The sequence below is a fragment of the Triticum aestivum genome, chromosome 1A, assembly GCF_018294505.1.
Source record: "Triticum aestivum cultivar Chinese Spring chromosome 1A, IWGSC CS RefSeq v2.1, whole genome shotgun sequence".
NCBI lineage: Eukaryota > Viridiplantae > Streptophyta > Magnoliopsida > Poales > Poaceae > Triticum > Triticum aestivum.
The window spans coordinates 509,330,937-509,357,786 of NC_057794.1; positions in this window are offsets into that span (position 1 = coordinate 509,330,937).

Consider the following 26,850-nt stretch of genomic DNA (forward strand, 5'->3'; position numbering starts at 1 on the left):
TGAAGGCAGTGGTACTGACGTCCTAAACATGCAGATGCGACCCGCCACGGTCTGCGGATCTCCGCAGATTGGACTTGGCGCACAGGCATGAACAGTTGGACACGATCAGCCCCATACGAGCGCGGCAGTCGCCACAGCTGCGCCGACGCCGGACACCCTCCAGACCCCGCGGCCATGCGGGTCACCTCCGGCGCTCCGTCGTTGCGATCCCGCCGCGTAGTGTCCCTGTGATCCTGCCGCGACACCCGCGGCACCGCCTACGACGGCGGCACCGCCGCCGGCACCGGTTCCCATGCCCGGCCCCGGCCGACCGGGACCGCCGGTGCTTCTCCCAGCGCCGGCGCCGCCTGAACCTTTCCCGCCGCTCGACGACCCTCCGGCGCTCCTCCCGCCCCCTGCGCCTGCTCCCCCTCCTCCCCTCCCACCACTGGCACCGCTGCCGCCTCCTCCACCACCACCTCCTCCGCTCCCACCGCCTCCGCCACCGCCACCGCCGGCGCAGCAGGCGCCCTGGAAGCGCGCAGCCACACAGAGCAGCACCAGCAGCAGCGCTCCCAGTAGCTTCGCTCCGCCTCGCATGGTCGTCCCCGCCTGACTCGCCGTCGTCTTCGCTGGTCTGAATGACTGATGAACGACCTCTCCGGCTCTCCGCCCCTCTGGTTGTTGCGGGTTGTGTGGAGGGCCAATTGGGCGCGCTGCAACCTCTCCCGGGTCTCCCGCACGTTGGGTCCAGCCTGCTCGTTATTGGCTGATCTGATGGAGATACGTCGGTGCGGAGAAGTCAGACTGATCACATTATTTATGATCGATCCGAGCTGGACGATCCACACGTGGCACAGAGCCAGGTACTCATGACTCACGGTTATCTTCCTTTGCTCTTTTCGTACTCGTTCACCCAACAATGGCCCAAATTTTTCTAAGATACGAGGTCTGAGTACAGAACTGATTTTCAGTTCATCTTTTTGAGGATGGACGTAATTTTCCTCTACTATTTTTAATTATCCACAGACTATTCCCGCAAAAAAAAATCCACAGACTAATGTTTGGCTTGCGATGTACTTTAATTATGAAAGTTGGTTTATGGACAAGGACACTGATGTGAATTTGCAAGTTCAAAGTTGCCGATGTTGGAATCGATCAGTGTAAACACCAAAAACCACAGATCGAGCCACGCATGAAGAAACTGAAACGTGTGTGTTTCATGAAATGCCCAATTCAAACCCACTAGACTATATATCCTCTTCTTTTACATCATTTGGATGCAGAGGCTAGGGCGTAAGAAAGCTCGTTCGTTATCTAAAAATATATTCTCTCCATATGACCTTTTTTTTGTGAGAAATTCTCTCCCTGTGACCTACTTGGGATTCTTTGCAAACGAACCACATGGAACAATATCATAGCTGTTACATAAAGTCGAGTGTTGTCATGAAAAGAGGAATCCCCACCTAGCAACAACTATAAGAATCCAACTCAACTCACCCGCCAAAGAGGAATTTAGCCGTAGGAATTTACCTCATGTTTTTGTTTTGCATAGTGCGTATATATGTTAAAGGCTGGTGCACCCCGTTTAAATGAAGCAAGTTAGATAAGTAGGAATGAGTACTTGCAGATCTCAAGCACCAGAGTACCAAACACTTAATAATTCAAGCTCAATATTTCCATTTTGATAATAAAAAAATTGTTCACAGATGCTTGTCACTGTCACATTTTCTTGGCATGTTTTCCAACACCACCCCTATTAAGTACTATATACCTATACCCATCAAACCATCTCTTTAATCTCACTGTTTTTTCAAGTTATTCTAACTATCAGATGGTCCATTAGTCAAATCATCTCGTTTAGTGCTGTTCCATTAGCTACATTGACCAGACAACAATAATTTTCAGGTATACCATGGATAAAATCACCACTGTGCCTTTGCGTGAAGTTCGTTCAACTGATTTTGGACCTAGAGCCTGGATAGTAATGTACTAACCTTGTGAAGCCTCGCACTATACCCCTCCACACTGCCCTGTCAATTTTTTTTGGAAAGACTATTGTGCTATTGTCTTCCGGAACGTCTCTTTCCAATTTGCAAAGTGTGCAATAATTTATAGGGTGTGGTTACATCTCAGTCGATTGTGTTGGCGCCATCGACAATCGACTTGTGTTGGAAAATGTTACATGGAAAACAAAAAAAATTCTACGCACACAAAAGATCTATCCAGGAGATGCATAACAATGAGGTGGAGAGTGTGTCTATGTACTGTCGTAGACCGTAAGCGGTAGCGTTTCACAACGCAGTTGATGTAATCGAACTTTCTTCGCGCTCCAACTGATCTAGTACCGAACGCATGGCACCTCCGCGTTCTGCACACGTTCAGCTCGGTGACGTCATCCGCCTTCTTGATTCAGCAAGACGGCGAGGTAGTAGATGAGTTCCAGCAGCACGACGGCGTGGTGACAGTGATGGTGAAGTGATCTCCGCAGGGCTTCGCCTAAGCACTACGAAAATATGACCGAGGGAGTAAACGGTGGACGGGGACGTCACACACGGCTAAGACAATGTTGTGTGCCCTTGTGTGGCGCCCCCTACCCATGTATATATAGGTGGGGGGAGGCAGCCCCTAGGGCGCCCCAAGAGACCTGGCGGCAGCCCTAGGGTTGCTGCCTTTCCATGCACCCCCTTTCCTTGTAAGAAGAAGGGGGAAGGAAAGAGGGGGGGAGAGGGAAGGAAGGGGGAGTCCTACTCCACACTTTCCTTTCCCTCCCATCTTTCCTTCTCCTCCTCATACGGACGGCTTGTATAGGGGCGCACCAGTCCCTTGTGGGTTGGAGTGTTCCCTCTATTGGCCCATAAGGCCCATATCTTTGTCGGGAGTGCCCGAAACTCCTTTCCGATGACCCGATAAGTACCCGGTATCCTCCGAAACACTTTCGGTGTCCGAATATATACCATCGTCCTATATATCAATCTTTACCTCTCGACCATTTCAAGACTCCTCGTCATGTCTGCGATCTCATCTGGGACTCCGAACAACATTCAGTCACCAAAACATATAACTCATATAACACTATATCGTCAACGAACATTAAGCGTGCGGACCCTACGGGTTCGAGAACTATGTAGACATGACCGAGATAGCTCTCTGGTCAATAACCAATAGCGGAACCTGGATGCCCATATTGGCTCCTACATATTCTACGAAGATCTTTATCGGTCGAACCGTTATGACAACATACGTAATTCCCTTGTCCATCGGTACGTTACTTGCCTGAGATTCGATCGTCGGTATCTTCATACCTAGTTCAATCTCATTACCGGCAAGTCACTTTACTCGTTCCGTATTACATCACCTCGTGACCAACTTCTTAGTCGTTTGCTTGCAAGCTTATGATGTGTACTACCGAGAGGGCCCAGAGATACCTCTCTGATACTCGGAGTGACAAATCCTAATCTCGATCCATGCCAACCTAACAAACACTTTCAGAGATACCTGTAGAGCATCTTTATGATCACCCAGTTACGTTGTGACATTTGATAGCACACAAGGTATTCCTCCGGTATCCGGGAGTTGCATAATCTCATAGTCTAAGGAATATGTATTTGACATGAAGAAAGCAATAGCAATAAACTGAAGGATCATAATGCTAAGCTAACGGATGGGTCTTGTCCATCACATCATTCTCCTAATGATGTGATCCCGTTATCAAATGACAACTCATGTCTATGGTTAGGAAATCTTAACCATCTTTGATCAACGAGCTAGTCTAGTAGAGGCTCACTATGGACATGGTGTTTGTTTATGTATTCACACATGTATAAAGGTTTCCGATCAATACAATTCTAGCATGAATAATAAACCTTTATCATGAATAAGGAAATATAAAATAACAACTTTATTATTGCCTCTAGGGCATATTTCCTTCAGCTTGTGCATCGATCCAGTAGCTAGATATGTTATCGTATGTGATCTTTGGTAGGTTTTGTCGGGGATGCTCATAAGTATTGCAATTATCCATGTGATACGTCTATATGCTTCCAATTTCTTTTTTCTTTTTCTTTTTAAATTTCGGTCGCAAATTCAAAGCTAGCGTTTCTCTATCCAAAATAAATCTTGTCTTAACACTTTCTGAGATCAAATATACAAATGCATGGGTTGTGAGTGTAAAATGCACATAACGAATCTTAAATACAAAGTTGACAGTGGAGTGCCCATGACACACATGTACATGTGATTTTTTTGCACGTATTTGCAGTTTCAACCCTACTGTGATCGAAATCAACCTAAACATCATAACCATTACTTGCTTGTAAACACATTTAGATGAGGCGTGTGTAGACTATATTCTTTCCTTTGCGTCATTTTGATGGTTGCACAGGGCGTGAGGTAATAAGCTCTTTCTTTGGCTAAAAAGACATTCTCTCATGTGCACACTTTTAAACTATGGGACCCTTTTTAAAGCTACCGTAGGAACGAGAGAGAAAAAGTACGAGAGGTTGCCTTGTAAAGTGTTGTCTTATCATAGAAAAGCAACCGGTGAAGCATGTGTTATATATCATCAAAAAACATGATCATTGTTTCACATTCGAATAAAGTTTATAAACATTTTGATGGCATAATACATTTTTAGTCAAATTGAGAACATAAGAATGTGCAAACGCCCTATACACCCAACATGAGCGAGCATTAATTTTACGTAACTTTCTCTTGGGATTTGACCCATCTAAATTCATTTTTAATTACTCATTTTTGCATCATCTTTAAGTACTACTAAAAAGTAAGCTGTTAAATCTTGTAAGTAAGTCCCCTTAGAACATCTCGTGTGGACTTGACATATTGACCTACAATGTAAAGATATAACTCCGCCGTTAATGTTTCCTTTGAAATTTGGTTTTAGGTATAGAAAAGAGAAGAAGATGTAATCTTTTTGGCTTTCCTCCATCACCTCAAATACCTATGACATAAAGACATGTTTGCAAACACACTATCAAGTGACCCCGTTCATCCGTGACACAATGAGGTCACCCTCACCACTAGTCTCCCTTGCTCATGTGCATGTGCCACTCGTCTCTCCCTTCTTTACCGTGTCAATTCTCCGCCCTTGTCTCATTGTAGCTTCGGCACTCCGGCTATCCTTGCTACCTACTACGGCACGCGAGGGATCCTTTTACCTCCCCCACTCTTTCTTGCAGGTTGCCGGCATGGCGGCTCGACATGCTATACATCCACAATCTGAAGTGTCCATGATGCGGTGTAGGTAGAAACGAATAGAGGCGGGCCGGCTTGGGAGATATATGGCTGCTGGAGGAAGGTAAGGAGGGTTGTGAGAGGTTGTGTGGGTGGCAGAGATGTCCGCCATGGCGGTGGGTGGTCAAAAGCGTTGTCGGTGGGTGTGGTCGGAGACGTGGGTTGAAATGTCTGAATAGATGTAGTTCTCTGCTCCCACACATGGGTCTGATTTTTGGGTCATGCGTTGGTGGTTGTATGTGGGTTGTTACTTTATATATAAAGGTGGTTACCTATTTGGAGGTATAACTATATAAGAGAGAGAAATTAGGTAATGACCTAAAGATAAGGGAATAGCAATCCGGTCCATATAGGTAATCCGTTAGATCTATTTTTTTGGTCAAAATGACAATTTTTAAGGACAGATATAGCTAATTTATCAAATTTACTAAACATGCCCTTAGAACAAAAGGCATCACTTTAGCTATGTGACTACTACTACCGTTTTGAAATCCGAGTCTGAGTGGGGAGTGACTTCAAAGAGCAATGTTGCTAGCTTTTTCGCAACACACAAGCGAATGTTCATACATATCGCAATTGCTCGTACTTTGGTAGGTTTAGTTGAGGAAATGCTCATACATATCTCAGTTGTCCACTAGCTAGGTATATTATGTATGCTTCGAGAAATTTGCAATTTCGATCGCAAAGACATGATCTAGCATTCCTCTACGGGGAAGAAATCATTAAACAATTTGAGAAATCATATACATGGTTGTGGGTGCAATATCCACATCATGAATGTCATACCCAAAGTTGACGTGGCCCATAGGAACCTTGAACATGTGGAAAATTGGTGTCGCGTAGACGCAGCAAGGTAGGAATCAGTTAAACACCATAACCATCAATTAATCTCATATGAACATACCACACGACAAACGTGGTAAAAGCAATCTGAAATTGACAAAAAAAATCTCATATGAACACAGTTAGATGAGGCATATATAGCTCATATTCGAAATGGCTTTACACACTACACAGACTACACGATCTGCGAACAATACACCATGCATGCATCAGCTAACAGAAAAACCAGCATGTACGCGCGCTGCTGGCGCTGCCACATACACCATGCATGCATCAGCTAACAGAAAAACCAGCATGTACGCGCGCTGCTGGCGCTGCCACATACACCATGCATGCATCAGCTAACAGAAAAACCAGCATGTACGCGCGCTGCTGGCGCTGCCACATGTGATCGTGCACGCATCAGCTGTAATTTCATTGTGTGCATAGCAGCTCACATTCATATTCTCTCGTTCGCGTCATTTTGACGGGTGCAGAGGCCCGGGAGACAATAAATCTCTTTCTTTATCTAAAAAGATATTCTCTCCTCCACACACTTCCAAACTATGGGACGCTTTTGACAGCAACCATGGAAATGAAAGAAAAATTGAGAAAGGATGCGTGTAAAGTGAAGTCCTTATAGAAAAAATTACTGGAGTCTCATAGTAGAAAAGAGAGGTTTTTTTCTCTTCACTGTGAATTCACACAGGTATTTCCTTCGTTTGAAAAATGGATTCCGAGCTTAAGTTCCCTATCCATATTAGTGAGATACTGGAGAGAAGCTTTAGATGCGATCCTTTGAGCTCTCAAGTACTCATGACAGATCGTCAGAGTAAAAGTGCTAATAGCATGACGCAAGCAAACCTAGCTAGAAGACGCTTCGAAACTAGTATTGGATTCACTGCTACTTGATAAACTTCCCAAGAAATAGGCTGGATTTTGTTTTGAAGTTAATTATATAATTTCTTGCGAGTAAAACTTTTGAGGCAGTCTCATCAACTGTTTTTTTTACGTCAACTGCTATGGCAATATAAAGAGCACTAGAAATAACAGAAATTACATATGTACTCCTTTCATTCCAAAATAAATGACTCAACAAAATTAGTATAAAACTGAGTCATTTATTTTGGGACGGACGGAGTATATATTACCTTCGTTTGGACGCCAGATTAAGTTCCTGTAGTCCTATTATTCGTGAGATGAGATACTGGACAATAGCATGCTCCTTTGAACTCTGAATCACTCAGGAGTCAGGACAGTGCGGCACGTACGACCGAATACATGTAAAGTTTAACTGCAGCTAGCTACAGTGACACATGACACAACCAAACAGACAAGATACTCTGAAAATGCATTCGATTCACCGTTACTTGATTAACTGTCCACGAAATAAACGGGATTTTAGTGTTCACAAGTTAATTAGGGCATGTACAATGGTTGATAAGATAGCCTTATCTTAAGTCTTGCATGTAATTAAGAAATGACAAAAAAACATGTCTACAATGGATCATCTCTTAGTCTTATCTTTCATAACTAGCTATTCCTAAAAACGTGGTGAGACATATTGTGCTAAGAGATCATCTCTTGTCTTCTCTTAAATAAGAAAAGACAAGCCTTTTCTTATGAATTCTCTCTCCTCCACATCATCATTTATCCTACGTGGCATTGCTAAGATAGAACCATTGTACATGCCCTTATACACGGGATATACAGCTGGTACCGCTCTACTATTACTCCATCCGTTTCTAAATATTTATCTTTCTAAATATTTCAACAAGTGACTACATACGAAACAAAATGAATGAATCTACACTCTAAAATATGTCTACATGCATCCGTATGTGATAGTCCGTTTGAAATGTCTAGAAAAACAAATATTTAAGAATGGAGGGAGGTACTTAATTATTACACATGCATGCATATCAGTACAGTGATCGATGTACTGCAAGAAATCACTCGTAAAAACATGGGTTACATGCAGCGATCCACTAGCTAGTTATACGTAATTCAGTAAGTCACTTGGCTCCCCAGATTAGCTTGTTGTGGAGTACGTACGCTCAGAGCCACCAGACGAGCGCCGCGGCCGCGAGGGAGGCGGCGCCGGGAACACTCCTGCCGACCCGGCGGCCGGCACGAGAACCAGCCGGCCTGCTGTGTCCGCCCGCCCCCGGAATAATCGCAGCGCCGCCGCCGCCTTCCCTCCGGCCGCCGCTTCCGCCGCCTCCTGTCCCGTCACCTTCTCCGTCCCTCCCGCCGCCGCCAACGCCGCCATCGTGGCCACCGCCAGCCGCTCCTCCTTCGTGACCTCCGCCGCCCACTCCGCCTCCGTGGCCTCCGCCGCCCGCTGCGCCTCCGTGCCCTCCGCCAAAGCAGCACGCGCCATGGATGCGCGCGGCCATGCAGAGCAGAACGAGCAGCAGCGCGCAGGGCCTCCTCGCCTTGCCTCCCATGGCCGTAGGTCTACTGTTTCTGGCCCCTCCTCTCGTTGTAGCTCGTGTTCGATCGCTGCGCTTCCCGGCCGGAGCCGGTGGCAGCGCCTTATATGAACGACGTGAGAGGGAGAGCGGGAAGGTGGCCCCAAATTGTGCACCCCTGCTTTTTCGCGGAATAGAGCTATAGGCTGTTCGTGCTACGCTGCTACGTACCCTAGTCCCAGACGTGTCGAGCGACGCGTACGAGATAGATAGGCATCAGTGTGCAACAGCAAGTGGCAAGTGTACTGGGGCATAATGTGAGATCTTCGATATGTACGTATACCGCCGCGTATCCAAAAAGTATCGCGGTTCGGCTCATCTAAACTCAATTTTAAGCATTCATTCGAGTGCAGTATTTTGTACTGCCTAGAAACCTAGCATGCAGGACCAGCTACTTTGAATTACTGCGACACATGTGACAACTACCATGTGACACATCTGGTAAGCAATGCAAATAATTCAAAAAGATAGACAGGACAACTCTCTTCCTCCACCATTTCTTGGCCCCCTTCCCCGAGAAATACAGATGGAGTAGTAAGAAAGGGACGGGGGCAATATATCATTGTACCGATCTGGTTTCCCTTTTCATGTAAATACGGGGCAACCACTTTAGGCCTCGACGGACAAGTTCATGAACATGAAGCCCCTACGTGTCGATCTGCAAGCAGCAAACCAGCCCGAACACGGGAGTGTGGGCACAACGTGCTGCAACCTCTCTTTTTTGGCTCAACGATAGCAGTGGATACTGCGATGCCAGTGTGATGGCAGTGCTGCGTGCGTACTGCCAGCGTAGTGCATGAACCGGCAGAGAAAAAAAATTGCCCCTGCATGAGAGTGACAAGCTTTTCTCGTGATTATTGACAGCAGCTTAATTACTACTCAATTAGTTGTCTTAGATACTTCCCCTTTTTCTCTGGGTGGATATTGTTGACAGTGCAGCATGCACTTGAGTCTGTTCTTTGGTCCAAAATTTTGAGAAAATGGCGGTGTAGTACAATGATTTGTGAACATGAAGCCCTACGTGTCGTATCTTGATTGATAGTAGGCTGCGTAGATGAGGCGGTATTATTTTGGAGCCTAACACAACCTTTTATACTACACTTATCATGATGATAATTATCCTCAAGACGGTTACTACCCAAAAAAAACTATGTACTTGACATTTTGAACAGCTAGTGCATTATGGCCGCTGTAATTTCAGAGAAATAATAAGCTAACAATATATATCTGGTCGATGGAGATGTCTAGATCATGACCAATATCACATTACACGTCAGATGTTGCAAAACAAGAAACAAGGGCAACAATAATGGAAAATAACCGACAATAGAACATGCATCCTAGCAAAACCTCCATACTACAATGTCAAACACAAATTCAGATTAATAATCTAAGTGCTAAATATTGTTGGTGCATATCTTTTTCTAATGTGCATGTACCATACTCCATGCCCAAAGCATCACCGAATATAGCCTGATGACCAGCGCGTCCATCTCCAGAGTACATCCATGAGAGTGCAAACATTTGAATTTACGCCTAGCGACATACAATTCAAACTAGAGCGGTGAACATCATAAATTAGGATCAACAAAGCTGACAAACTAAGAGTAAGTTTTAAGATCTATAATCCACACCAAAACTCCTGCATATAATCCGAACAATAAAGTAAAGCAAATGGTGTAACATGGTTCTTAATTTATCATATCTCTGTCGATTGGCACCAAAGTGATCCACAAAATGGAGAAGCTCACAGACACGGTTCTGGTTGAACTCTGTGGATGATGCCCTGGAACAAGACATGACAAAGTCTTGTTTAAGAGCACTTAGACGGACATCACTTGGTGTAAGAAGGTCCTTCCTACACAAAAATAGCCAGGGCATAAATTATATATAGATGCTTATATCGGCTTGCATTAAAAGGGTGAAAATGTAAATTACTTGATATCCCAACACAGCCTGCAAGCACAAATATGCATTCAAGTAAGATGTTTTATTATCTAACAAAAAACCATCACAGTGCATTGTCACATGACAGCATATCAATTATACTAATTGGCTAAAAAGAACACGGAGTCTTGTGTACCAATAAACACATGTGTAAGGAATCTTTAATGCTTCCAAGATAACCATAGCTTCTTTCTCATAAATGGATTTTCCCAAAGAGATAGGGTTGATGGCTTTGTTGAGATATGCAATTGGTCTATCAGTTTGCATTAATACACCACCAGTCCAGTTCCACAAGCTTCAACCTCAATGGTGAAAGCCAGGACAGGGGCAGGAGGTCATAATTGTCTTGAGGTTTGTAAATTTTGTTCTTGAAGAGGACCACATTGGAATTTGTTCTTTTTCAAAACATCATATAATGGTCCACATATAGTAACATATCTGAAAAATCTCCTATAATATCTAGTTAAACCTAAAAAAACCCTCTGACTTTGCCCATGTTGTTAGGAGAAGGCCAATTCGGAATATATTAGACCTTTCCTAAGTCAGTAGGTACCCCTCGGTAGAAATAATGTGGCCTAGGGTAATTGATCTTTGTGACAGCAAATTCACACTTGCTCTGCTTGGCAGATATGAAGTTTACTCTAAGATCCAGGGAAATTTGGAGGTGTTGCACATGCACTTCTAATATTTCACTAATGACCAATACTGAAGGAAATATGCCCTAGAGGCAATAATAAAGTTGTTATTTTATATTTCCTTATATCATGATAAATGTTTATTATTCATGCTAGAATTGTATTAACCGGAAACTTGATACATGTGTGGATACATAGACAAAACACCGTGTCCCTAGTAAGCCTCTACTAGACTAGCTCGTTAATCAAAGATGGTTAAGTTTCCTAACCATAGACATGTGTTGTCATTTGATGAACGGGATCACATCATTAGGAGAATGATGGATGGACAAGACCCATCCATTAGCTTATCATAATGATCGTTAAGTTTTATTGCTATTGCTTTCTTCATGACTTATACAGATTCCTTTGACTATGAGATTATGCAACTCCCGGATACCGGAGGAATACCTTGTGTGCTATCAAACGTCACAACGTAATTGGGTGATTATAGAGATGCTCTACAGGTATCTCCGAAGGTGTTTGTTGGGTTGGCATAGATCGAGATTAGGATTTGTCACTCTGAGTATCGGAGAGGTATCTCTGAGCCCTCTCGGTAACGCACATCATAATAAGCCTTGCAAGAAATGTGACTAATGAGTTAGTTGCGGGATGATGCATTATGAAACGAGTAAAGAGACTTGCCGGTAACGAGATTGAACTAGGTATAGAGATACCCACGATCGAATCTCGGGCAAGTAACATACCGATGGCAAAGGGAATAACGTATGTTGTCATAACGGTTTGGCCGATAAAGATCTTCGTAGAATATGTGGGAGCCAATATGAGCATCCAGGTTCCGCTATTGGTTATTGACCGGAGAGGTGTCTTGATCATGCCTACATAGTTCTCGAACCCGTAGGGTCCACACGCTTAACGTTCAATGACGATTTGTATTGTATGAGTTATGTGATTTGGTGACCGAATGTTGTTCGAAGTCCCGGATGAAATCACATACATGACGAGGAGTCTCGAAATGGTCGAGAGGTAAAAACTCATATATAGGACGATAGTATTTGTGTTGGGGAACATAGTAATTTCAAAAAAATTCCTACGCACACACAAGATCATGGTGATGCATAGCAACGAGAGGGGAGAGTGTTGTCCATGTACCCTCATAGACCGAAAGCGGAAGCGTTATGACAATGCAGTTGATGTAGTCGTACGTCTTCACGGTCGACCGATCCTAGTACCGAACGTATGGCACCTCCGCGATCTGAACACGTTCAGCTTGGTAACGTCCCACGAACTCACGATCCAGTAGAGTGTCGAGGGAGAGCTTTGTCAGCACGATGGCGTGATGACGGTGATGATGAAGCTACCGGCGCAGGGCTTCACCTAAGCACTGCGATGATATGACCAAGGTGGATTATGGTGGAGGGGGGCACCGCACACGGCTAAGAGATCAACGATCAACTTGTGTGTCTATGGGGTGCCCCCTGGCACGTATATAAAGGATGGAGGGAGGAGGAAGACGGCCCTCATACGGCACGCCCAAAGTGTGGAGTCCTACTAGGACTCCCTGGTCCTAGTAGGATTCCACCTCCCACATGGAATAGGAAAAAGGAAAGGGAGAAGGAGAAGGAAGGAAGGAAGGAGGCGCCCCCTTTCTCTAGTCCAATTCAGACCAATCCATGGGGAAGGGGCACGGCCAACCTTGAGGCCTTTCTCTCCTTTCCTGTATGGTACATTAAGGCCCAATACGAATTCCCGTAACTCTCCGGTACTCCAAAAAATACCCGGATCACTCGGAACTTTTCCGACGTCTGAATATAGCCTTCCAATATATCGATCTTTATGTCTCAACCATTTCGAGACTCCTCGTCATGTCCCCGATCTCATCCGGGACTCCGAACAAACTTCAGTCATCAAATCACATAACTCATAATACAAATCGTCACAGAATGTTAAGCGTGCGGACCCTACGGGTTCGAGAACTATGTTGACATGACCGAGACTCATCTCCGGTCAATAACCAATAGCGGAACCTGGATGCTCATATTGGCTCCTACATATTCTACGAAGATCTTTATCGGTCAAACCGCATAACAACATATGTTGTTCCCTTTGTCATTGGTAGTTACTCGCCCGAGATTCGATCGTCGGTATCATCATACCTAGTTCAATCTCGTTACCGGCAAGTCTCTTTACTCGTTTCGTAATGCATCATCCCGCAACTAACTCATTAGTTACATTGCTTGCGAGGCTTATAGTGATGTGCATTACCGAGAGGGCCCAGAGATACCTATCCGATACACGGAGTGACAAATCCTAATCTCGATCTATGCCAACTCAACAAACACCATCGGAGACACCTGTAGAGCATCTTTATAATCACCTAGTTACGTTGTGATGTTTGATAGCTCACAAGGTGTTCCTCCGGTATTCAGGAGTTGCATAATCTCATAGTTTGAGGAACCTGTCACTAGTAGAAAAAGGATCAAACGTGAAGCACATTAGTGCCGGTTTGAATTTCAGCCGGCACTAATGTGACCATTAGTGCCGGTTCCAATGGCTAGGCGGGCGGGCATCATTAGTATCGGTTCGTGGGCAACCTTTAGCACCGGTTCATGCCACGAACCGGTACTAAAGTGAGTGGTGGCAGGATGTTGTCAGTCCGGGGCCCCTCCAGCACCTTTAGTACCGGGTCGTATCACGAACCGGTACTAAAGGTCGTCCTACATAGACCCTTCGTCCACCCAAGCTCGCTCTGTTCTTCCCCTTTCCCCTCTCCTCTCTGTTCTTTTCCCTCTTCCTCTCAAGCTCATCACACATTTTGCCCAAAATTTGTCAAGATTTGAAGGCCCCCATCCATTCAAATGATCACAAAGGTTAGCAACTTTTTCCTTTCATCTCTCATTGCTAGATTAGCTCGTGCAATGCTTTATATAGTGATTGATTTTTGAGTTTAGTAATTTGGGAGGAATTATATATATGTGCTAGTATTTGATTTATATGCAATTTGAGGTCAAAAATAACACTTAGTTTGCATATGTAGGTGTGGTTTACTTAGTACCTTCTAAATCTCCGTCGTAACCACCGTCAATAGCTTGCAATGTCCCGTCGCCGGCACCACCTTGTGGTGAGCCTCTTGTTCATGAAGTTTTATATAAAAAATTGATGTTTGTGTGATTTGGATATATAGTTACTCGTATAATTATCTTACCCATACGTTGTTTGTTATACATAGTGCCATGGTTTTGATATCCGTCCCGGTCGGCCCTCGTCCGGGTTATGATTCGGATGTGGTATATTCTCTCTTTTAAAACTATTCATTGCATTTCGTGTTTATGACAAATTATGCCCATCAAGTTGACATAGATATTTGTATGTAGGAGGTAGTTGAACTGGAAATTCCAACCGACCCTATTGTCGAGAGGTTAAATTTAGTTGAAAGAGAAAACGAGGATTTGAAGGAAAAATTGAAAAGAATTGAGGGGGAGAAGATGGAATTGGAGTTGCATGTTGCCGATGTCGTCGATGATCACAAGATTAAGATGGAGAAAATGCGCTTGAAGATTAGAAAGATTAGAAAATATGCCATTCATAGTGAGGCTTGGTATCATTATGCTGTTGGATCAATTGTTACCTTAGTTGCGATCTTGATCGCATTTGTTGTTGCATTTAAATTCTTTAGCTAGAGAGTTATTTGTTTGTTGCATTTAAGTGTTGTATGATCTTTATGTATGAAACTTTATGTATTGTATTAATTTTATGTTTTCGGTGCTGTGTATTGAAGATGAGCTGGCAATGGATGTACGATGACCGATGCTCTCCCGAGTTCATTAATGGCGTGTGTATTTTTCTGCTTGCGGCTGAGGCAAACAAGCGAGCGGATGGTTTTATGCCTTGTCCATGTGCTGGCTGTAAGAATGGTCACAATTACTCTACGTCAAGAACCATTCATGTCCACCTGTTTGAGTCCGGTTTCATGCCCCACTATAATGTTTGGACCAAGCATGGAGAAAGAGGGGTTATGATGGAAGACAATGAAGAAGAAGAGGACGATGACAGCTATCCTGGCCATGGGTTCCCTGAATACGATGATACAACAATGAGGGAAGAAGCTGAGCCGGTAATGCGGGAAGAAGCTGAGCCGGCAATACGGGAAGAAGCTGAAGAAGAGGCATCGGATGAGCCCGTTGATGATCTAGGTCGGGCCATTGCCGATGCAAAGAGAAACTGCGCAAGTGATTTGGAGAAGAACAAGTTGCAGCACATGTTAGAGGATCACAAAAAATTGTTGTACCCGAATTGCGTAGGTGAGAAGAAAATGCTGGGCACCACACTGGAATTGCTGCAATGGAAGACAGAGAATGGTGTATCTGACAAGGGATTTCGAAAGTTGCTGGTAATGATAAAGGATATGCTTCCAAAGGACAACGAATTGCCCGAGAGTACGTACGAAGCAAAGAAGGCTGTCTGCCCTCTAGGGTTAGAGGTGTAGAATATACATGCATGCCCTAATGATTGCATCCTCTACCGTGGTGAGTATGAGGATTTGAACGCTTGCCCGGTATGCGGTGCATTGCGCTATAAGATCAGCCGCGATGACCCTGGTGATGTTGAGGGCAGCGCCCCAGGAGGAAGACTCGTGCTAAGGTGATGTGGTATGCTCCTATAATACCACGGTTGAAATGTTTGTTCCAAAACAAAGAGCATGCCAAGGCGATGCGATGGCATAGAGAAGACCGTAAGAAAGACAGAAAGTTGAGAGTACCCGCTGACGGGTCGCAGTGGAGAAAAATCGAAAGAAAGTACGGGAAGGAGTTTGCAGATGACGCAAGGAACGTATGGTTTGGTCTAAGCGCAGATGACATTAATCCTTTTGGGGAGCAGAGCAGCAACCATAGCACCTGGCCTATGACTCTATGTTTGTATAACCTTCCTCCTTGGTTGTGCATGAAGTGGAAGTTCATTATGATGCCAGTGCTCATCCAAGGCCCTAAGCAACCCGGCAACGACATTGATGTGTACCTAAGGCCATTAGTTGAAGAACTCTAACAACTGTGGAATGGAACAGGTGTACGTGCGTGGGATGAGCACATGGGGGAAGAATTTGACCTAAAGGCGTTGCTGTTCGTGACCATCAATGATTGGCCTGCTCTCAGTAACCTTTCAGGACAGACAAACAAGGGATACCGCGCATGCATGCACTGTTTGGACGATACCGACAGTATATATTTGGCTAATTGTAAGAAGAATGTGTACCTGGGACATCGTCGATTTCTTCCGAGCAGGCATCCTGTAAGAAAGAAAGGCAAGCATTTCAAAGGTGAGGCGGATCACCGAACGAAGCCTCGCCACCGTACTGGTGCTGATGTACATGATATGGTCAAGGATTTGAAGGTGGTCTTTGGAAAGGGTTGTGACGCCCCAAGACCGGAGCTTCAGATGCCTTCCAGGGTTTCCGGGTTTCATCGTGTGATTTGTTTGGTTCATTGCATTCATCTTTGCATCATGTGCATTTGCATCATGTCATCATGCCATCATGTCATTAATCTTTGCATCTCAGATCAACTAAATAAATTGCATGGATCTTCGGTCCATTTAAACCGAGGGAATTCACATGATGATTCTCTTTATAACATATCCTCCCGATATTAGGGAGCTATATTGAATATTCCATTTTCGGAATCACCCATGAACACACTTGCAAATAATCACATGTCTTTTCTGCTTCGAGTTTGCTCCTCAAACTTCGCCCATAAATTCTTTTATCTTTTTCCGGAGGTCTACCAAAAATCTCAACATTTTGGGACCTTTCTAACGCCCACTTCTTATTCGAACTCATTTGAATTTAATTCAAACGAGTTCCAATCCAAACTTGGTACATGCCCATTTATACTTTTCTTGGATCAAGATCATTTTTGCGAGTCCAGTAAAATTATCCCCATGCCCAGTTTCCACCCGAACCTTCTCTTTCTTTTCCTTCTCTTTTCTATTTTCTTTTTAAATGGGAAAAGAGAGATATTTAGGAAGAGAGGCGGCCTGCACCCCTGGCCAGGCCTGCACCACTGCCCTCATGGGCCTCCCTTCCTCACGCGCCATCCCAAGGCCAGGCCCACCTAATTCCTAACCCTAGGCCCCGATCCCATCTAACCCCCATCTCCCTCGCTTCTTCCCTCGCGCCGCCAGCCTCGCGCTGCTCGATCCACCTCTCTCCCCCCGATTCCCTCACTCTCTCCCTCACCCTCTCTCGCTCGCAGCGCCCCTCCCTGTTTTCCTCCTTCGTCCTTGCCTCACCAGGGCCTTGCATCGCACCAAGCGTCGCCGGTGCCCCCCAAGTCCTTGTCGCTGTCTTCCATGGCCTCAGGCAGCCGAGCTCGAAGCTCTCCGCCTCTGCCGTCCGCTCTCCAGTCCGTCGCCACCCTGTGCGCGCGATCACGTCGGCATCCCCATCCTCAGCTCCTCCTCCACCTCGCCTTGGCGCGTGAGCCCTGGGCCACACCGTCCCTGGAGCCGCACGCCCGTCGCCCCTCTCCCCTCGCGCCAGCGAGCAGCGCAGCGTCTCCGGCCGCTCTCCTACAGCTCCTCCTCCACCTATGCCTGCAGCCGTCGTACTTCTCCGTCGCGCCGGGTCCCGGACCTCCGCTGCGAGCCTCGTCGCCCCTGCGTCACGCGAGTCGCCGATCCCCTGCCTCCGCGCCCGAGTCGGCTCGACCCTGCATCCTCTGCTCGCGAGCCTCGCTTCTTCGCCTCCGTCCTCAACCACGCCGACCACTAGAGCTGTTGTCGGCTGCTGCCCCATCGTAGCTCCTTGCTGCCTGCTCTGCTTCCCCTCCTCGTGCCTAGCCGGAGCAGTTTCGCCGCTGGCTGAAGTCTCGCAGGAGCAGGAGCCCGTGTCGTCTCTGTCATCCAGCGTCGCCTCCCGATTTTCTCTCCTGCACCTCGTGCCCGCCGAGTTCCAGGAAACCCAAGTATGAACTCGTTTTGACTACAACACGAAGATGTGAACAACTACACGGAGTCGCGGAGAACGACTACTTCCGTCTCCAAAGAACCGGGTAACGGAACCGTCAAGTTCGTCTACCGCCTACATGTACCACTACCGTCGTCGAGATCGTGAGGACCTCTACCCTCAACCCTAGAGCATGCGAGAACAACTACTTCCACTACGAATGTCCCGAGAACGTCTACTTCCCCTACACCGCATCAAACTTGAACCCCTTCGATAACACACGCTTCGAAGGTATAACCCCGAGACGACCGCCCATGAACGAATGCATGTGTGATGTATGAGATGCTCGAGCTTGCGCCGTGCCCGAATTGTCGGTGCACGTTGCCCCTCTTTTGCCTTGTCACCGTCGTCGACTCATGGGGCACCCGAAATCCGGGAGTGCCCCACCATGCCACTTAATTTGTAGGGTTTGTTTGTGCACTTTGCCATGCCATGCCTCTTTAAACCGGACATGCATCATACTTGATTGTGCATCATGCCATGTTTATGTGATGGTTGTTTACCATGTTGTTTGCTTCTTTCCGGTGTTGCTTCTTCGGATTAGTTCCGATAACGTCGCGTTTGTGAGGATCCGTTCGACTTCGTCCATTTGTCTTCTTCATGGACTCGTTCTTCTTCCTTGCGGGATTTCAGGCAAGATGACCATACCCTCGAAATCACTTCTATCTTTGCTTTGCTCGATGCTCGCTCTTTTGCTATGCCTATGCTGCGATACCTACCACTTGCTTTTCATGCCCCCTATATTGTTGAACCAAGCCTCTAACCCACCTTATCCTAGCAAACCGTTGATTGGCTATGTTACCGCTTTGCTCAGCCCCTCTTATAGCGTTGTTAGTTGCAGGTGAAGATTGAAGTTTGTTCCTTGTTGGAACATGGAGATCGTTCCTTGTTGGAACATTGTTTACTTGTTGCGATATCACAATATCTCTTATTTAATTAATGCATCTATATACTTGGTAAAGGGTGGAAGGCTCGGCCTTATGCCTGGTGTTTTGTTCCACTCTTGCCGCCCTAGTTTCCGTCATATCGGTGTTATGTTCCCGGATTTTGCGTTCCTTACGCGGTTGGGTTATAATGGGAACCCCTTGACAGTTCGCCTTGAATAAAACTCCTCCAGCAAGGCCCAACCTTGGTTTTACCATTCGCCATCTAGCCTTTTCACTTGGAAGTTGCGCATCCCAAGGGTCATCTTTATTTTAACCCCCCCGGGCCAGTGCTTGTCTAAGTGTTGGTCCGAAACAGAGCCACTTGCGGCGCCACCTCGGGGAAACTTGAGGGCTGGTTTTAGTTGTACGTAGTGTTCATCCAGTGCTGCCCTGAGAACGAGATATGTGCAGCTCCCATCAGGATGTCGGCGCATCGGGCGGTCTTGCTGGAATTGTTTTACCATTGTCGAGGATGTCTTGTAACCGGGATTCCGAGCCTGATCGGGTCTTCCCGCTAGAAGGAATATCCTTCGTTGACCGTGAGAGCTTGTGATGGGCTAAGTTGGGACACCCCTGCAGGGATTTGAACTTTCGAAAGTCGTGCCCGCGGTTATGGGCAGATGGGAATTTGTTAACGTCCGGTTGTAGAAAACCTGAAGTTGACCTTAATTAAAATGCACCAACCGTGTGTGAAACCGTGATGGTCTCTTTCCGGCGGAGTTCGGGAAGTGAACACGGTGTTGGAGTAATGCTTGACGTAGGTTGTTCCAGGATCACTTCTTGATCATAGTTGTTCGACCGTGCTTTTGCCTTCTCTTCTCACTCTCATTTGCGTATGTTAGCCACCATATATGCTAGTCGCTTGCTGCAGCTCCACCTCATACCTTTTTACCCTTCCCATAAGCTTAAATAGTTTTCATCGTGAGGGTGTGAGATTGCTGAGTCCCCGTGACTCACAGATACTTCCAAAACCAGCTTGCAGGTGCCGTTGAACTGTGCAGATGACGCAACCAAGCTCAAAGGAGGAGCTCGATGAAGATCGTATTCTTTATGTTGTTCCATTTTCCAGTTGATCAGTAGTGGAGCCCAGTTGGGGTCGATCGGGGATCTGTGTAGCATTTGGGGTAGTCTTCTTTTATTTTGGTTCCGTAGTCGGACCTTGATTGTATTTGGATGATGTAATGCTTTATTCATGTAATTGTGTGAAGTGGCGATTGTAAGCCAACTATGTATCTTTTCCCCCTATTGTATTACATGGGTTGTGTGAAGATTACCTCACTTGCGACATTGCTTTCAATGCGGTTATGCCTCTAAGTCGTGCTTCGACACGTGGGAGATATAGCCGCATCGAGGGCGTTACAAGTTGGTAATCAGAGCCTTCCCCGACCTTAGGAGGCCCCACTGCTTGATCGAATTAGCTGACGAGTTGAGTCTAGAAAAAAAATGTTTTGAGTCATTTAGGATTATATATATCGGAGAGTTAGGAATTCTTTTTAGTCCCCAGTCCCTTCATCGCTCTGGTAAGGCATCCTGACGTAGAGTTTTGACTCTTCTCTTCTCAAATTTCACTAAAAAAAATTTAGGATCACGCGGGTATCTTGGAATCGTTCCGATGGTTTTGTGACGAGAACATTGTTCTTGGTGCCTCCTGACATTTAGGGGTTGTGGCAGTGTCCCGGGGAGTTGAGCTCCGAGGTGTTGTCGTCAAAATTTTTATTGTTGCAGTTCTGGAGTACCTGAGATTAGTTTTGCCAACATCGAAAATCTCTTTTATGCAGTTGTTGGTGAGATAACCTCGACGCCACCCATTACTGGGGCGGGAGTTCGGGAGTATTGCCATAACTTGTATAACGGATGCTTTTCGAAGATTGAGGTAAATGATTTCCGAAGGTTTCTTGGTTATGTGTTGAAGGATGGATACAGCTGGATGTAGGATTTGCTAGTTTGGGTGAGATATTATGCTTCCCCTGTATCCCCAACACCTGATTGCATAACCGGAAAATTTCGGGAGTTTATAAGTGGGAATTCAAGTAGCTCTTAGGATATCTTTCCGACAGATGTATGATATGAAATTGGGGTTCGACGTCTAGTGGTCCGCCTATCCACGGTTGGTTTTTACAGTGGTCTCATTGTGTCTTAAAGAGTCCTTGGCTATGCCGACTCGGGGACGCTTCGTATGTCATGTGCACTGCCTTGTACATGATGGTGCTGTACGATCGAGCCCATGTAGGCCCCACCACGAAAACTTCGGACGAAATCTCAGTCATATGTTTGTTCCGGCTTATTCTGCAAGCCAATCCTTTGTTTTGTTTTGAGTTGTGGTATTCGAGTTGCTTCGAAGTCAAGTGTTGATTCCATACTTTCCCCAAATGGTGTTGTCATACTCCGATGTGAATACTAATCCTTCTTGATCATCGAGATTGTCATGTCAATCTTTTTAAACCGGTGTGTTTTCTCCTCAAGCGAATCTGTTCTTTTTCAACGTCCGCAAGATCAATTATCAGTTCTTCTCAACGGTGTTCTTTTCATCCGTCTCCAAATTGTCTTTGTTTTTCTTGCCCGCCCGCCCTTTTTCCTCAAGGACTCAGATGTCTTAATCAAGCATCCATTTTATGGATGTGAAGTCTCTCCATTCTTTTTCGTCAATGTTCTTATCCAGTGATTCTTAGGAAGATTCTAATGGAGCTTCAAGTTCATCACTCTTCACTCGTTCTCTTCTCCGGCGGATCCAATATAAGCTTTGTTGATCATATCTTTTCCTCATTTCAATACCTTCTCATACCGGTGCACCTCTTAATCATCTACTCCTCACTATTCATTTGTTTCGGAGTGCCGAAGATATCTCAGAAGATTCCTGTTTCCACTCTGCTTTCGTTCAAGATCTTTCGAGGATGTCACCTCATTCAAGCCATTTAATGCAACCGGTGCAACCTCTCTTTTAAATCATTTCAGCGGTGTTTCTCTTGAGTGGGCCCTAACCCACAGGTCTTTTCCCAGGATCTTACCTGACTCTTCTTATTTTCTCGGAGGTATTCTCAAATTCTTTTCGAAGTTTGACGTAAGAATGATTTACCATCAGTCAAATGTCTTTCTCCAAGATCTCTCAAAATTCTTTTCATCGTTGGCTCAACCTTTCCATTCTTCATTTCGGAGTGTCTAAATAATTCATGGTGGTGTTTCTCGTCGTCATTCTCAGATTTTGAAGACCGAAGAAGAGTTTCTCTTTAATCTTGCTCCATTCTCTTCAAGATTCGTGATTCTAGCTTGTTGCCATCCTCTCGTAATTGTTTTGATCGTGAGAATTCTTTTCACCTATCCGGACTAATTCAAGAGTCTTCTTAGTTTGTTATCCGGAGTCCATCAATTCAGGTTTATTCATTCTCAGCTGTCAATTATCATTCTCCTATCTTACCGGTGCATCAATCAAATATCCTCTAATCAGTTCTTGATCTCTTTGTTCTGATGTATCTAAATCCCCTCAAGCTTCTTCGTTCATTTGCTAATTCTTTCCGGTGTTTCTTTATCTTTTCTTCGTTCATTTTCAATTCTTACGGTGGTTTGTTCAAGATTCCTCTTCTTACGTTATCATACTTCCATTCTTTCAAATCCTACCGGTGGATCATCGAAGGCCTCTTCAAGTTTGCGCATTATCTATCTTAATCCTTTCTACGAGAATAAGTAGTATGTCAATTCCATTGGTTGTCATCAATTTGAATTGGTGAAGGATAAGCATAATGTAATTCTTATTCTTGTTTCATCGAGTGAATTTAATTCTTTATTCCGAAGGCTCATCAAATTCTTGATTTTCTTTTGTTCATCTTTTCTTTCTCGGAGTACCAAGCTCTAATTATCACGGAGATCCATCTAATCATTACAAGGTTTCACTTTGTGTTTTCAACTTCTCTTTCCTTCCGTTTGATCATTCTTTTGTTTAACGGAGTTCTTCATGGAGTTCTACATGATAGTTCACCAAGGACTTAATCCGTTCTAGAAACGTTCATCAAGATTATTTTCAGAGGAGTTCAAGCTTTCTTCTTATTGCAATCTGGAGTGCAATTCCTTCTATCGTATCATTTGAGGTGGTATTATGTCATTCTTGATCATTTGAATTCATGTTTCATGATTCACAGGTTGTTAAGAATGGGGTATTTTAAATCCATCAATCTCTTCATTGGAGTTATCTTGTGTCATGGCACACCTAAAGCCTTCCCTAAGGATTGTTGCTACTTATGGTACTTATAAATGATCCAAGTTCTTCGTTTATCCTCCCGGTGAAATATGTTTCTCGTCTCTTTGTTCTTATCAATCCAATTCTTTTCCCGTGAGTGGCATGTTGTCACCTCATAATTTGAGATGTATTCCAAAAGACCATATCAAGCTTATTCTTTTCGTTGTTGGTTTTCCAACAACTCCGTTCTACCATTTGTTGTAAGCGTGCTCCCTCAAGATCTTGTTTCTCGTCGTTCATTCCATTCCATTCTCACTTCTGTTCCGGAGGCATTGTGATATTGCTCTATTCAAACCTTCTTCTGTTCTTGTCAGGTTCTTGTTCTTTTCATGCTTATCCATTTAACCGGAGTGTTGTACCCTTTTGCTCAAGTTCTTTTAATATTATCAAGTCTTGCTTAACTTCTTAACCGGAGTGGTTTCAATATATATCTTGCCCTCCAACCTCAAGGTTTTTCCCAATGTTCTTTGTTCCTCTTTTCTATCAGAGTGTTTTCGACCTTATTCACCTTCGTTGTGTTCTTTCTCAAATTTGTTCAACCTCGCAAGGTTCCTTGGTTTCACTCGTTTGTCAAAGAAGCAACTTAGTTTTACCTTTTCTCTTCCTCTTCCGTTTCCCTCCGGTGCCATCCTAGATCTCGGGACGAGATCCTCTCGTAGTGGTGGAGTGTTGTGACGCCCCAAGACCGGAGCTTCAGATGCCTTCCAGGGTTTCTGGGTTTCATCGTGTGATTTGTTTGGTTCATTGCATTCATCTTTGCATCATGTGCATTTGCATCAAGTCATCATGCCATCATGTCATTAATCTTTGCATCTCAGATCAACTAAATAAATTGCATGGATCTTCGGTCCATTTAAACCGAGGGAATTCACATGATGATTCTCTTTATAACATATCCTCTCGATATTAGGCAGCTATATTTAATATTCCATTTTCGGAATCACCCATGAACACACTTGCAAATAATCACATGTCTTTTCTGCTTCGAGTTTGCTCCTCAAACTTTGTCCACAAATTCTTTTATATTTTTTCGGAGGTCTACCAAAAATCTCAACATTTTGGGACCTTTCTAACGCCCACTTCTTATTCGAACTCATTTGAATTTAATTCAAACAAGTTCCAATCCAAACTTGGTACATGCCCATTTATACTTTTCTTGGATCAAGATCATTTTTACTAGTCCAGTAAAATTATCCCCATGCCCAGTTTCCATCCGAACCTTCTCTTTCTTTTCCTTCTCTTTTCTATTTTCTTTTTAAATGGGAAAACAGAGATATTTAGGAAGAGAGGCAGCCTGCACCCCTGGCCAGGCCTGCACCACTGCCCTCTTGGGCCTCCCTTCCTCACGCGCTGTCCCAAGGCCAGGCCCACCTAATTCCTAACCCTAGGCCCCGATCCCATCTAACCCCCATCTCCCTCGCTTCTTCCCTCGCGCCGACAGCCTCGCGCTGCTCGATCCACCTCTCTCCCCCCGATTCCCTCGCTCTCTCCCTCACCCTCTCTCGCTCGCAGCGCCCCTCCCTGTTTCCCTCCTTCGTCCTTGCCTCGCCAGGGGGAGTAGCGAGGCCCTGCATCGCACCAAGCGTCGCCAGCGCCCCCCAAGTCCATGTCGCCGTCTTCCATGGCCTCAGGCAGCCGAGCTCGAAGCTCTCCGCCTCTGTCGTCCGCTCTCCGGTCCGTCGCCGCCCTGTGCGCGCGATCACGTCGGCATCCCCGTCCTCAGCTCCTCCACCTCGCCTTGGCGCGCGAGCCCCGAGCCACGCCGTCCCTGGAGCAGCACGCCCATCGCCCCTCTCCCCTCGTGCCAGCGAGCAACGCCGCGTCTCCGGCCGCTCTCCTATAGCTCCTCCTCCACCTGTGCCTGCAGCCGTCGTACTTCTCTGTCACGCCAGGTCCCGGACCTCCGCTGCGAGCCTCGTCGCCCCTGTGTCGCGCGAGTCGCCGATCCCCTGCCTCCGCGCCCGAGTCGGCTCGACCCTGCATCCTCTGCTCGCGAGCCTCGCTTCTTCGCCTCCGTCCTCAACCACGCCGGCCACCAGAGCTGTTGCCGGCTGCTGCCCCATCGTAGCTCCTTGCTGCCTGCTCTGCTTCCCATCCTCGTGCCTAGCCAGAGCAGTTTCGCCGCTGGCTGAAGTCTCGCAGGAGCAGGAGCCCGTGTCGTCTCTGTCATCCAGCGTCGCCTCCCGATTTTCTCTCCTGCACCTCGTGCCCGCCGAGTTCCAGGAAACCCAAGTATGAACTCGTTTCGACTACAACACGAAGATGTGAACAACTACGCGGAGTCGTGGAGAACGACTACTTCCGTCTCCGAAGAACCGGGTAACGGAACTGTCAAGTTCGTCTACCGCCTACATGTACCACTACCGTCGTCGAGATCGTGAGGACCTCTACCCTCAACCCTAGAGTATGCGAGAACGACTACTTCCACTACGAACGTCCCGAGAATGTCTACTTCCCCTACACCACATCAAACTCGAACCCCTCCGATAACGCACGCTTCGAAGGTATAACCTCGAGATGACTGCCCGTGAATGAATGCATGTGTGATGTATGAGATGCTCGAGCTTGCGCCGTGCCCGAATTGTCGGTGCACGTTGCCCCTCTTTTGCCTTGTCACCATCGTCGACTCATGGGGCACCCGATATCCGGGAGTGCCCCACCATCTTTTGCACGCATCCGCACACTTCTCCTTTGCATCGGTATCTCAGTCGAGTTACCGGAACCGGAATGTTGCAGTGGCACCGTTTTCGTTATCGTTGTCGTGGCACCCCTTTTCTTTCCGCCACGATGACAAATGCTTCGTAGTGCTCTTGACAACTTTTAATAAAAATTGCATAAAACTTGCTAATGCCATCCACATCATGATAACAACAATTAAAATGTTTAAATTGTTGTTGCATTAAATTACTAAGGCATATGGGGATCTACCGGATTGGTTATTTGTTATATCCGGCCCCATTTAAATTGTTTAGATGGTGTAGTTTTGTTATGCCTCACCTCTTGCCATGTTAATCAACATTTAATATTGCTGGGTACCTAAACGAGAGAGAACTAAATAATTGATGTGGTGTTTCGTCAATATGCAACGGAGTTGCATGTTGAGCTCCACTTAATTTGTAGGGTTTGTTTGAGCTCCACTTAATTTGTGCACTTTGCCATGCCATGCCTCTTTAAACCGGACATGCATCATACTTGATTGTGCATCATGCCATGTTTATGTAATGGTTGTTTACCATGTTGTTTGCTTCTTTCCGGTGTTGCTTCTTCGGATTAGTTCCGATAACGTCGCGTTTGTGAGGATCCATTCGACTTCGTCCATTTGTCATCTTCATGGACTCGTTCTTCTTCCTTGCGGGATTTCAGGCAAGATGACCATACCCTCGAAATCACTTCTATCTTTGCTTTGCTAGATGCTCGCTCTTTTGCTATGCCTATGCTGCGATACCTACCACTTGCTTTTCATGCCCCATATATTGTTGAACCAAGCCTCTAACCCACCTTGTCCTAGCAAACCGTTGATTGGCTATGTTACCGCTTTGCTCAGCCCCTCTTATAGCGTTGTTAGTTGCAGGTGAAGATTGAAGTT